Source organism: Dromaius novaehollandiae, chromosome 15, assembly GCF_036370855.1.
Source record: "Dromaius novaehollandiae isolate bDroNov1 chromosome 15, bDroNov1.hap1, whole genome shotgun sequence".
Taxonomy (NCBI): domain Eukaryota; kingdom Metazoa; phylum Chordata; class Aves; order Casuariiformes; family Dromaiidae; genus Dromaius; species Dromaius novaehollandiae.
In genome coordinates this window covers 20,344,437-20,358,923 of record NC_088112.1, presented here as the reverse complement: position 1 = coordinate 20,358,923, position 14,487 = coordinate 20,344,437, and positions in this window count along the sequence as shown.

The following is a 14,487-nucleotide window of genomic DNA, read 5'->3' as shown; positions in this document are numbered from 1 at the left end:
TGTGCTGCTTCAAGTAGTTTGAGAGCCTTCAGAAAGTCCTGAATTGCTTCCTCTGACTAGGAGCATAAAAAGGGAACAAGAAGCCTAAACAGGGCAAATTCCAAATACCAAAAAGCACATAGCAGAGCATAAAATGTTTTCCTGCAAAAATACTGAAAGGAAATAAGGCAGAAATCAAAAAACCTCACTAAATGCAGACTACACACACACACACACACACACATGTACATTAAGCTCTTTATTTCATGGATAATAATTAGTGCTACCACTGTCTATTCTCTTTTGATCATCAAAGTGTTTTATGTCTCTGTCCAAAAGCATCTTTTTGATCTTTGGTCTTAAACTTTGATTGAAAGCTTTAGTGAGAGTTGTTCGCTACTTCAGCACTTGGCACGCTCAGCCCTGAAAAATGCACCTAATAAAAAGAATAATACCTCTTAGTGGAAGTGACAAAAATCCCATTAATCAGTAGATGTTAGCACTGGCCCATGTGCACCTTCGAGTACGCTTCACATTTGGTTTCAGGCACAGACCTGAAGCCGTAACTCAGATGCATATCATCATCTCCAGTGACGGGGGGACAAGAAGTCCCAGCTGCTTAGGGCCACGTGGTGGGACAGGGGCAGGTCCCTGCTGCCGTGCCCAGCATAGACCATTACACCAGTGTTACACTGCATTTCATAACAACTCAGAAGTCCTGGCTTTAACCCAAAGGCCCAGAATAATTCACACCCATTTAAATCTTAATCTTCCTAAAAGGTGATAGGTACTAGTGGGTGAGTGCTGACAGGCCTGATTTCCACGAGTGAAGAGGGAAAAGCAGGTCCTAAGGAGCGGTGTGCTGGTGGAAGGGGAGGTCTCTGGCATGTCCCACCGTTGCTGGCAGTGCCTCCGACTGCACTTAGCTCCGCGGGCCCCCAGCTTGGGCCGTGCAAGCAATGAAGCAGGCAGCTCTGGTCTCCATGAGCCAGGCACTAGGATGCAATCCCCCGTTTAATTGCATTGCAGGTAAGAAGAAAAAAGAAAAAAATCTTCCAAAACTGAGATTCCTTCCTCTTTCAAACACTTTCTGACACTGGAAGTGTTTGTATGATTCAAATTAATGCCAATGACTGGCCATATTTTGGAACTGAAGCTAACATAAAGCTGTTGGAAATGTAGCGGATACAAGATGATCCAACCAAGAAGGATTTATCAGCTTTGCCTGTAACATAGGTGTAGTGGCAAAAAGATTCTGATTACTAGTATTTTTGCAGAAAGTTATTATACAAAGGCAGAATTAGTAAGATATGCTAAATACCATCTTTGAAAAGATCAAGTATTTGTTTCACTTACTGTATGGTATTTCTTGGGCTTGTATTTAGTGCCTGTGAAGGACGGCAGAGTAATAGCTGCAGCCTGGTCCCTCCTTGCAACAGAACTGCAGGAACAGAAATGCGGCAGGACCACGCTGGTGAGCAATATGCTATTTTATAGGACTATAACGCAGATCAGACAAGCTGTGCTCAACCTGCTGCCAGAAGCAGTCATGAAAGTACATAAAATAATGTTGACGGGCTAAGCCTTAATGCTTGCCTTGGCCTGCACTAGCCTGACAACAGCTCACACGTGCCATCTAGTGAGTTAGTCCCTCACGTAGCGTGAGCTCCAGGAGCAGGACCAAAAGCCCTCCGAAACCTCTGAGAGGGCACGAGCAGAGGCTCTGGCCCATGGCCCGGCGCTGCAGAGCCGTGCGGGAGGCTCCCGGGGAGGCAGCGCGGGTCCTGCCGACACCCTGAACGCGAGAGGTGCTGAGAAAAAACGTTGGTTGGTCTCAGTTTTGCTAAGCGCCCTACAAGCACTCGAGGCAATGCCTCCGCCACAAGGACCGGCTGCCTGGCACAGCAGCTTCCAGCACTGGCAAACCCCTTAGCCAGCTCTTCCCTGTAAAGGAGGACTGTGAACGTACATGCAGGCTTCGTTATTGCATCTCTAGAGTCTGAAAGCTCTGCATGTGTCGGCAAGGTTACATCCCGATCCCATCCGAAACAGGAAAGTACTGTTATTCCTGAACTGGGTAGCAGCAAAGAAGAGAAGTGTCTACGCTTATGCTACACCAGAATCTCACCTGTCTTCTGTCTCTACCACTTTCTCATCCATATCTCTGATTCTTCACCTCCATCTTTCTTTTTTGTTCCTTCCTTTTCTCCCATTCTTAAGTATTGCAGATGTGCAGAGACGAAGTTAGTCCTCCCCCACTGTGAAGGATTTTGCTAGAGAAATTCATGGGGGTTAATATTTTTCCTAATATTTTCAACTCTGTGCAACCGTAGCCTGATCCAGAGCATAACGAGCTCTTCCCTCACTGTTCTCATTGACTCCGGAATAGATCTCAAACAGTTTGGTTCAGTTCACGTAACCAAGAAATAAAAATCAGAGTGAAGGGAGAGGTTCTGCTGGAATAACTGATGTTCTGCTGGACTGAACTAGCTCTACCTGTTTAAAAAACGAAATCAGAGTGAAACCTCTCAGAGCAGGGAAGGTGGGTGCTCCATCTCGAGCACTGAAATTAGGGACCCTCTGTGCCAGGATCACATTCCCTTTGGTGCCCTGGGATGTCTCCTGAAATGTCTCCCCTCGACAGATAAGTAAGCTCTCTCCAGTTTCTGCATGTCCACGCTCCCTCATCAAGGAAAACCAGCCCCAGTTGGGGTTCTTCCCCTTCACCTACGCAGCATTTCTAGTTTCATTTGTCCTTCAAACTGGAGTCCCTTCCCAGCTCTTCTCCTCTTTCTGTCTCTGAGAAGAACAGGCTCATTAGGAGCAGAAGCAGGGCCCAGCTTTTCATGCTATTTCAGCCCTTGATGTCACCCCGGATCAAAGCCTCCATCCGCTAGCGAGTCTTGCACACATATCCCGTACGTCCCTCCGGCCTGGTGCTGCTCGGACGCCCTTCGGGGAGGCTGCCCAAGGGCAGGTCCCACCTCGCACGGTGCTTTCCCTAAGCAACTGGCCCTATCCAACTGCCGAACGACCCCAAGCTGCACTTGGACATAGAAATGATACGAATCTAGACCAAGAAAGACAAAATTCAATTCACAAATATAGTACGAGGCTTGCGTTCAAACCCGTACACTTTTTCATGCACACGTATGAAAAATACGTCTGGGAAAACTAGAGAGAAATAGCACGGAGGGCACCATTTCTCAAATCTGAGGAAAAAACAATATTTAAAATACATGTTAATCAAATGCGTTCTGGGACCATCATCCAGGGTAGAGCATACGTGCAGATCAAAGCCTTGGGGTTGTACAGGACTTATAAGGGCAAAGTAACAAAGAATGCAGACTAATGACAGGCACTCTGATTACCATTTTAATTACTGGAAGTTGGTTCTAAGGGCACAGAATAGAGGCAATCCCCGGGCGCAGATTGAAGGAGGATGAGTTAATAATCATTAAAGAAAAATGGAAATGCCTTGTGCCAATATTATTATTGCTGTATTTGTCATTTAGATGTAGAACAAGTTAAGCAGAATTTCCCATCTGGGCTCTGCAGGGAGACGGGCAGGGAGACTGTACGGAGCCGGCGAGCTTTCCTATGCAGATGTTCTCAGGACAATTTTATGCCACTGTGGTGAGGGAAGGAGAACCACTGAACTCGTTGCTAGGCACTGGCAAAGAAGTGCTTCCTCAAGAGCTTATTAAAAATCAGTGGGGTGAGAAGCATGCTCCAGCCCAGCCAGCAACGTAAAAACCGAGCCAGGAAGGTCAGGGAGGAGAGAGACCGAACGACTCTGTCCCGCGAGGCTGCCGGGAGTTTTCCCGTGCAAGGCAACGGGAGCAGGCTCAAGCTCATTTCGGGGCAGATATCAGAGGGAAGCGAATCTGCACCATCGATGCAGCTGCCAGGAAACGCCGGCTCTCGGGAAGCTCGGACCGACCGGGATTCACAGCCAGGTTGCGGCCAGGGCGGTGAAGCTGAAGGGATGGAGACAAGGCTCCAGCCCAGGGCTCCTCTAATCCCTGACATTAATTAAAGGTGTGACACAATTGCTTTGTGTGTGTGTGTCCAATGTGTCTAAGCAAGTTTATGTATTTACTTATAACCGCTCTGTGTTTCATGCTCCCATTTACCTTCCTTTATTGCAGGATATTTTCAACCTTAGTCGAGGCAATTATGTGTCATGCTTAATTGCTGTAGCTGACCTATTATTCCAAGAAATACGTTTTTCAACGCACAAGGCAAGGGGAGAATAATGGATCAACATTTACCTTCCGAAATACATTTTCAAAGACTTTCATTACAAGCAGTACTCAATTTTTGCCTTTCAAGGAGGAAAGCTACTTTCTCACACATGTCTTCAGCCACCCTGACTCTTCACATGGGCTTATTCCATCCTCATTCACCATGTAATCAGTTCAGGAAAAAAAAGCTTCATTCATTATTTTCTATTGACACAGTTTCTCTCTGACACAAGGAGGAAGAAAACTCCATTTTTCTATCAGGAATGGGACACCCCATAGTTACCCTATAGCCTTATTGAAATTTGGTGGTTTCAGGAATCCCTCTGGACCCATCATGCATAAAAGAAATTCTCTTTGGCCAGTGCTTGGCTCCGGGGGCCTCTGTGTAGCAGGACATGTGCTGCCCCAGCCTCTCCCTAGACCTCCTCACTTTGGCATTAACCCTGTACTGTTCCCAGTATCTTCCTTTTACAAATAGAAGAGGAGGAGAAAACTGTTAACGTGGGATCTTTCATTTGGCTTGACCTTTATTTTTTGGTGTTTAAGACAAGCCTAGCTAAGTTTTTCAAGACTGGTAGTCATCTGAGGCCAGAACTAAATGCAAAGATTATCTAGTCCTTCTTTATTTTCTATTCCTTAATGATCTGGACCAGCCTTTCGCAGGCTCGTGTCATCTGCAGGACGGGAGAGGGGAGGGGAAGCTCTACATTCCTCGGAGCCCCACCAGAAGGAGTGCGGGTATCGGGGTGGGAGGTATGTCCCCTGCGGGAGAGGGAGCTAAGCCCTGCCTGGAACCTCCTAGTCCCGACCCTAGGAGGGTAGGAGAGGGGAACTGCTTCCCACAGGTGTTGGGGTCATGCTGCTGCATTGGGTGGAAGCCATGTCACCACCTGGGAATTATGAGCAGCTTCCAGACTCAGTGGGAAAGTGCATCCCAGCATCCACGCTTCCCACTGCATTCCTAAAGCGCTGGCTGGAGCCCATGCAGCAGCCTGCGAGAGCGAGGCAGCCCTGGGCCAGCACGGACACCAGACCCTACAAGTGGCAGGAGCAGGGCAGACCCTCCCCAGGCCAGCCCAGACTGCTCCTTCGTCCTCCTGCAGTAGTGGGTGTGGGCAATTGGTCACTCCTGTCCAACCCGGCCCCAAGGCCACCAGCTGCTCCGAACGATGCAGATCTGTTGTATTTTCTAGTGAAATACCTTCAGGAGCCAAGCACGGTCCAACTAGCAGTTGAACAAAGGCAAATGCAAGCTCTGTTTTAGAAAGAGCACTTGTCATCCTCCTGATGACCTGCACAACTGAGAGACTTTGGTCATATCCTGCAAAATTTCCTCTTATAAGCAGTGGAAAATATTCCCTTGCGTATAAGCCCCAAATTATTAAACATTTTAAAAGGGAAACAAGTCCCTGTTTTCCTCCCACACACACATATTCCACTTGTTCTTCTCACTCTGGGAGTCAGGAATTTGCCCGTTCAAGTGCTCTTTCAGGCTGCCTTAGCACCAGGACTAGGGCCTTCCTGAGAAGCACCTTGGGGATGTGGTCTGACTTCGCTCTTGGCTGGTTCAGATGCTGTAGTTTGTTGAGAACTTCCCCACAACATGGGAGACACCTCCAGATTCTTCCTCAACTGTTTAATCTCCTGCTTCTTCAGAAGTAAGATTAATAGTTTGACTCACTTTTAAACCCCAAATGATTGCCTTTTTCTCTGAAACTACTGAAGATTTTATCACTTATTTCCCCGTACCTCTACGCTCACATTTCTTTAAGTTTACCCCTGAAAGGCCTGAATTCTTCTTGCTTATTTCTCACAGCCTGAAGCTTTTCTTTTAACATTAAAGAGCATTGTTTCTGGCAAGACATTAAGGTGTTTGGCTGTTGCCAACCTAAAAGCCAAAAATATCCCAGTTGTTTTCATACTTTGATAGGCCATCCATCTCTGCTGCAGTGGTGTGTCTTCCTCTCTGAAAAACCTGGCTCTGCCGTCATCCTGTTGGTCTATGCTCTGTTGCTTTGCTGGAGGCCTGGACCATACCTTTTCCCTTTCCATCAGATATTGTTCTGACTGTGATAGTCACCCAGCCAGTGCAGCAACAGATGACATTGCTGCTTGACTTAGACTTTGGGACCTTGCTCTGTTCTGCCTCAGGTTTCTCCTCTGGCAGAAATCTTGTCTCTTAGTGGAGAGCTTTGGGTTCCCATAAAACTGCAAGTTTGGCCCTTCCATCACAGGCTAGTCACAAACTCAGAAAAAATTCCTCTTCCACTTTGTGCACTCTGAGGAAAAACATCCTGCTTGTTTTCTGATGGTAGCTGGTATTCCTCAAATATTGGTACTACAGGTTTACGTTCAACATCACTCTCTGAGTTCATTTTTAAACACATATAATGCATTTGAACCGGACATGGTGTGACTGGATTCATTTCCACAAACAGCCATCATTTGTGGAGTGAAGTATTGTTTAAACCTCTTCCAACTGCAGTCCACACTTCTAGAGATTTAGCTCCAGTGGAGCTGTTACCTGTTTTTTCATTTATTCAGAGACCAGTGCCCTCTGCAGCTCTAGCAATTCCCTTCCTGATTTTCAGCACCACATGTGCTGGAGCCTAAAATTTGTCACAGAATAGATTAAATCTGTTAGTCTAGGTTCCTACCTTCATTAGTGGGTTATAGAAAATGCTTCGAAGAGGGCAAAGCAAGACCTTCGTGGGAGTGCGAAGGGGTGTGAAGCAAGAATGACTCCCAGAACTTCTGACTTCCAGCCAATATTTTTATGTCACCAGATTTTATTAGGTCTTGTCCCCTTTTAAATCAATTTCAAGACTTCAGCAAGAAGATTTCTCTCTTGAACTATGAAATGCAAGAATGGGGTAAGACAAACTGTAAAAATGAGCCAGGCCTTGAAAACTGTGGCCAGAGCCATATATCCTGCCAGTTAACAACCACTCATGCTCTGGGGAAAAACACGTCACTTTGCTCTTAGCTTTCCTACTTCCCTTCGAGGGATTAACTCTCATAGCTCTCCTTCATTAAGTTCCGAATAGATGGAGACACAAGGGTAAAAAATGAATTCATTCCCATTTTAGGCCCAGACTAGGTTTTGCACTGCCAGCTCCCCACATTTGCTAGGTATCTCTGTGTCTGCTTTGAGTTTAAACAGAAGCCCTCATAATTCAGAGCTGTCAAGTTAGAAATTCCCCAAAGAGTAAAACTGACATTCGCCACTTGCAGAGCCGTGGATGGTATTTCCCAGGAGGTACAAACTCCTCCTTGTTTCAGTTTACAGTGTGCATGGGAGAAGAAAGACTAAACTAACTTGTCCCACCACCAAGATTACTGTGCAAAAGGCACCTTCTGAGACAAATTTCAGAGACGGACACCAACATCAGACTTCATGCCCCAGCCTTCCTGGAAGGTATCCTGTTTACAGGCTCTCACAGATCACCTGTAGTAGCAGCTCGGCAGTGAACACGTGCTCTGCATATAGGTTACTATTTCAACCCAAGAGTGGAAACAGCTTGTGAACTTTCCCAGCACAGATCACACACAAGGCGTTAGCATCTGGCTCTTCTTTGAAGGCAAGTTTGACCTAGTTTAGGTCTTCCTTTCTCTTTCTTTCTTTTTCTCTTTCTGTTGCTCCCATCCTACTGCCCTTTCCTTCCATCCCAAAGCCTCAAACCGTTGGGCTGGCTCTGCAGCATCTCCCTCTGTGCCAGCCTCCGCTCTAGATTTGACTCTTCGCACCTCTTCCTCAAACTCGGCTAGCACACAGCTATATCACCCGCCTTGCACAACGTGTTAACTTAGCTGTTCACCCAACTTCCCTCATGTCCACTTCATCTGCTGCTGATCTTTCACCCCGCTGCGCTGGACTTCCAAGCTAGAAGCTACGATGCGCACAGCCAGCAGTCAAAAGGCTTCCAAGAGCCACCCAAAAATGCCCCAGAAACTCTGCAAGCCGTAAAACTTGCGTAACATCAAAGTGAACCTGCAGAGCACTGCTCTAAACAGAGCCTCTAAAGCTCAAGTAGGTCACAAGAAAAAGAAGGCAAGGTTTTTCTCTTCTCGAAAGAAGAATTGTGCGCTCTTCATGTGGGCAAGGAACAAAGAGTGGCAGCAGCTCTTTCAGCATGGTACGTCATACGACAGGCTTGCGAGGCAAAACTTACGTTTGCAACCATTTTCAGAGGAAGTGCCATATTAAAAGGAAGAGGACAGAAGCTTTAGCTTTATAGTGAGAGGGTGGTTTTTTTAAAGTCAAACTAAGGAAAATCAATTCATTTTAATGATGGTTATTCAGTGGGTTTCCTCATTAAAAGAAATAAACAAACAAAGCAAAAGAACAGCAATGTCTGTGCAGAGTTCCCATATAAACAGCAGGTCTCTCCAGCCACTAAGTAAAATTATTCCGTTTGTGAAGCTTTCCATAGGCTGAGGTTGTCACCTCGTGGAGGCAAAGCTGAAGTCCTGCTTGCCAGTGCCCTTGCCATTAGAGCCGAGATGGGTTCTCCTGTGACCTCGACTCCGACTGTCCCACAAGGTTTAAAGGCATTTTGTTCAGCCTTTTAGAAAAAGGATTAAGGAGCAGATTTTGTCCAGCGTTCCAAGTATCCCCCATCACGCAGAGGCTTGCAAACCTCCTCTAATACCTCTGAAATTAGGGAAATCAGTCGTACAGTTTTACTCCTTCACAGTACTTGTAAGGAGGAGAAAGCAATTGTTCCTGCCAACTGCTGGTCTCAGCTATTGAAGCTTTTACAAGTAGGAACTACAATCTGTCAAGTCGGGTTGTGACCAAGACAGTCGAGAAGAACAACCGTGCTGGTGGCATATCCAGGGTTAGGTGTGTGACACCTTACGGAGTGGGGGACTTGCGTGAGGGTCGCTGGGCAGAAGAGGAGCTGTTTGCATCGAGGTTTTAAACGTGGGTCTGTTTCAGCTTGAGATGAATAGCAGCTACACTTGTTTCCATCTATGAGCTTTGTCCTGAGCTAGAGAAAGCCCTGCAGGGCTACGCTGCAAGATGTCCTCACCTGTGGGTTCTCCTGAACAGGGAGGCCAGCTGCAGCGAGAACTGAATAACCCTGCGCTGACTCGAGGTTTCTCGGTCTCAGGGCCGGGCTTGCTGGGCCTACACGCGATGTGCAATGTGTCCCAGAGGAATTGAGTTCATTATTTACTATTATTTATTATCCCCCCCCCCCCAATTTCCTCTAATGGGAGCAAAATTCCATAGAAACAGTTGAAGTGCATGAAGTTACTTTTGACATGAGTGGAGACCAACCTTGCAGTTGTTTGAACATTCACCTGGCATCTTCCTGAAGCATTTGACCTACATCTTCCTCCCACTCTTCCTCTTGCTTCTGAATATTCAAATTAAGTACTTAAAGGAGTGATCTGTTTTTCTGTGCTTAACAGTAATAGAGACTAGCTCTAGTGCTATGGAGAAAAGCACAGAGATCAATCTTGTTTTCAGTCTGAAATCTACCACGTGTCTTATGTAGCAAATCCAGCTTCTCCCTTTACACTAGCTAGTGAAGAACTGTCGAGACCCTTATATATATGCACTACCTTCGTGAGCAGGAGAAGTAATTGCAAGTTAAGTGGTACATGGTCTTTGCAGGCTTTTATGAGCTAATGAGTAGTTTCCATTCAATTTGGTCAAGAAAAAGGGCCTGTCTGTACGTCAGCAGGTCTGGGTGCAACTGTAGTCTTTGCGGAGGAGTGGCTGTGCATCAGGCTGCTTCACCTGACTCAAAACACATGTGCTAGTAGGAAGACAAGAGCTCTTTCTGGCTGCCTTTCACCCCCCTCATCTCTTGCCAGTCTGCATCAGTATCTTTTATTGGTCAGAGTATTCCTAGGTGCAGGTACTTGGATTTGAACCAAAACCAAGCCTTCCAACCCATAGCAAATAACAGGCTGTTACAAGAAGTTTCCACAGTGGTTGCTTGGAGGCCAGCACTGCCGATGTCTATCTGAGGTACTCAGCACACATTTACCAGTCACGACTTAGTCATTGGGTCACCTGGATCCAGGAGTAGTAGGTCGCACTGCCCTTCTCAGCTGTGTCGTGCCACTTAGTAATGAACGTCAGGAGCCATTAGCTTGTAGTGTGGCTTCTGGTAAGCCATTTATCTCTTCGTGCTTCCTTCCTGAACAACTGCTGCTATAAATGGACTTGCTTTGTTCTGGTCTTTGCAGCATCCATCTATCGGAGACGAATCCTACTGCATTAGGTCCTCTCCCTGGACAACAGCCAGGGCTCCACGGTACGTCTCCAAGCGAAGCGCAGGAAGCCACCAGCACTGCCTTCTGGGGCTGCCCCGTCGGGAGGGACCGTCCAGGAACAAGGCGTTTCAGACCCAAGTGACAGATGTAGGTGCCTGATGCCCCTCCAAGTGGCACGAGACTCCTGCTACGCTCTGTTACGCAGGATGTTGTCTGTTGTTATGACCTACCATTGCTCTTTTTGTCAACCACTGGACAGCAGTAAAATGTGCAGTTTCACCATTTCAAAATGTAATTACAACATGCACTGGACACAGTGACCAGTCTTTTAAAGTTCCTGGAATCAGCAGTCTCCTGGTATCAATACTGTGATCTATGCAATGGTGCTCACTTCGTTACAAGTAGTTTGTATTAACAGTACATATGTTAGGCCTTAAATATCCATGCATGTTAAAGAAGCATTTGAATTAATCAACAAAATCCACGTATAAAAAAGTGCAAGTTCCTGCCACCCCTCCCACTTTATTACGAAAATAAAGTTAAGAGGTTAGAGACCAGCCTTTCAAATGTGACCAGCACTTAAGCAACTTTGCAGCGTAGCCCTGAGCAGTGCACAGCATCTGTGTCAGAGCTGGGACCCTCCTCCGGGAGGACACAGTTTATGGTGTCTCTTCCTTGCCAGGCTTTGATAATCCTGGGTTTGTACCCTTCAAAATGCTCTTTGAAAGAAAGGTGGTATTAGACTTTGGGTGGGCTGGCTTGCTGTTCCCCCCAGGTAGAAGAACACCTATAGTCTCAGTAAAGATGTGGAGCTGCCTTCTTTACAGGAAAGCTCTTGGAAAGACCTCGGTCGCAACCACCGGTTATGCTCTTATAGACATAGCCCCCCTATGCCTTTGCCCTTGGCAGCCCTGTTTGCTGATACATGGAGAGGTAACCTTAGCAGGGAGCGAATCGAAGTCACAGAGTCTAAGAAACTCAGAAAGTCAAATCTGCTTTATATCCGCGAAGTACAACCCGTTTTCCACTGCTCTAGCAGTCTAACTTAAAGCTCCGCCAGTGCAAGACGAGGAGATCTGGAACAAGAAGGCTATGATCTTTGTAGAGGTTCCTAGCTAGGTACTGCCACGAGACCAAAGCAAGCGATACCACAAAAGCCAGAAAGTACCCTTATTTATGATGAAAGAACTATTTTCGTTAGGACACGGTAGGCATACATATTCCTCAGCCCTGGCACATCTTCCAGGTCAATCGTTGGGCATGGTTTCCTGCTCGTTATAGCTATCCTGCTTCTAAAGATAACCTGTATGTCTACTGGCCTTTGACCATGTGCTTTGCTATTCTACCTACCCCAACAGCTGACACTATCTACAAAGAAAAGGTGAAGCTTTATCAGGGCAGATCATGCACAGTGCATGCTACAGAGTAAAGAAAAATTGGTAAGGGGATAGAAGAAAAAGGATACTTTTAGACCCCACTTTCATATACAGAGCTGGCAGAGGAGAATTTGTGCAGCTCTGTATGCTGTAGCACATAAAACTGGGAGTCTTGATTTAGCAAGCAAGCACTTCATTACAGCAAGAATATTTCCACTTTATGTTGGTCATGCAAATTTAGATCAAAACACAGTGCAAGTGATGTGTTATGTTGGCATAACGATGATCAAGATCCTGAATACCAAACAATCTGGGAAGCAGATGGGAGAAAAACTATCCACTCTTTTCTGGAAAAAATAAAATAAAATAAAATAAAGGACTCATACTTAATGTAAAGGGGTCATATTCAATGTCCCTGATGCAATTTGGAGGTTTTAAAACATGCTCTTTTTTAAATTGCTAGCTTACTGACGAAACACACCCAAAATAATGAATGCACACAGCCAAAACATCTCTCAGTGCACCAGTTCCATTACTGAGTCCGGAGTTTTGCCTCATTAAATCAAATCAATGATTTCAGTAGAGGAAAGAACCTTTTCCCAACACCAGCAACAATCACGGGACCATCTGTGTGGAACAGACACTGCTGCAAAACCCAAAAACGTGACTTTTTCAGAAGAGGCAAGGTAGAAGCGACCGCCAAGGCAAACTGCTGCATCAGCTGGCCACGCATTCAGCCAGCTTTACCCTAAAAACGAGCAGCAGGGGCCAGACACCACGGTCACTGCCTGCCCACGAACCACCCGCAGAGCTGCCCTATGCATGGTGTGCACGTGGCTTCAGCGGAGATGCACTTGGAAATACAAACTCCTACAGTATTGCTTTTAAACTGCACAGCTTACTGCATCTGTGGAGGACTTCAGGGCTCGTTGCTCAGCAAGTGACAGATTAGCCCTTTTCTGTGTCTTGATCAGCTTGACGGAGCCTGGGAGCTTCTGCGGACACCAGTGCCAAAAGAGCATCCTCTGGTGAAGCCTTCCAGAGACCCTCACATTTCCGTGGTGACTATGTGCACAGCGGCCATGCAGCCAGTTTGATTCCCATCTCTATGTTCTTTAAAGCATAGAAGTACAGCTGAACACTGGATAAAACACAGGAGTAGAAATTACTGCAGTTTCAAGTCATTTTCCTTACGGAAGATTCTTTCACAGGTATCTTTAAAAGTCACATTTAGGTAATTCTTAATAAGACTTCTATAAATTCCCTGCTACTTGTTCTTTGCTGGCTTTCTCACTGCCGATAATTGTTGTGGTTTGCCTGTCTCCCAGCAGAACCTTCCTGACTTTCCTAATTAAAATTCCTTTGTGGCCATCATCTAAGAACTTGCAATCCAAAAAACTCAAGCCATTGCACAAACCAGATCCAGCTCATACCTAATGCAAGCCCATTGCAATGGAGTCAACAGTTATACCCAAAACAAGAGAACCAAAGCCTGTAAAGGGCTTATGGCTTTATCCAGCCTACCCTTCCACCGCTGTGGGACTGCTCTCTACCAAACCTCCCATGGACTTGCAGCAATGTAGTTTTCCAAGATCCGAATGACAGAGCTTTCCTCTAGCCCCCCTTGCTGCCGTGCCCAAGCTCAACCCCACCCCATCAGCAGAAGCCAGGCCACCCATCTGGGCTGGAGCCCTTCCAGCCGCCGTGCTCGGGCACCTGGGGCACCAGGACGCTTTCTCCATCTCCGTGTTCCCCACACTGGCTCCTGCTGCTGCCCTGAAGCCAACTTCCAGCCTGTAACACCGAAAAAAAATGTAGTCCATTGGACTAACCTGGGCCTTAAAGATCTCAGTTTCAAGTCCATGTCCTGCTATTTCACCTACGTTTTGCTTTTCCCAGCTTGGCACCTCCACCCGTAACTGCAGCTCTGCACACTGCCCTGAGGAACGGCAGCGTTTCTGATTCTTAGCTCCTTCAGCATCAGAGGCCGTGACCACCTTCGGTATCGCCTGGCTAAGCTTGTCATATTCTCCCGGTTTAACCTTTCCTCTCCAACACCCAAAATATTTTTTCCTTTCTCACAACTCTTAATTAGCTAACCCCAAACCCCGATGATGCCCACACCTGAACACAGCCACTGATGAGGAATATGTTACATCACATGGTAGTGGGTAATGCCATGAAAATGCCCATTTGTCTGGATAACTGAGATTCGTTCCAAAATCATGCCTAACATGGAAACTAACACACCACCCTAATACCAATTACTAGCTTCAAAGGCAGTAGCCCAGACTAATGCCATAGACAGATAATATCATACATCCCTACATTAAAGCAAACACAAGTGATTCAATTCCATTCCAGATTCACCTGGAAAATTCTGGCTCTGCCATTTATCCCCGGTCCCTGTGTGTCACGGGAATGGCATCAGCTGAGGTCACCCACGCTACCTCCCGCCTGGCTGTCCTGCTGCCTGTCCCTAACCACAGCCTGTTCTGGTGGGACCGTGCCTTGGCGAGCGGCCAAGGAAGTCCCCACAACACTTTCTAACAGAAGTTGCTAGTTACATTAAAGTGAAAATAAGACTCTTAGGGAAGCGTTAATGGTTAACTCCAGGTATTAAGAAAAAAAAAAATCCCTTGCTCAAGTTA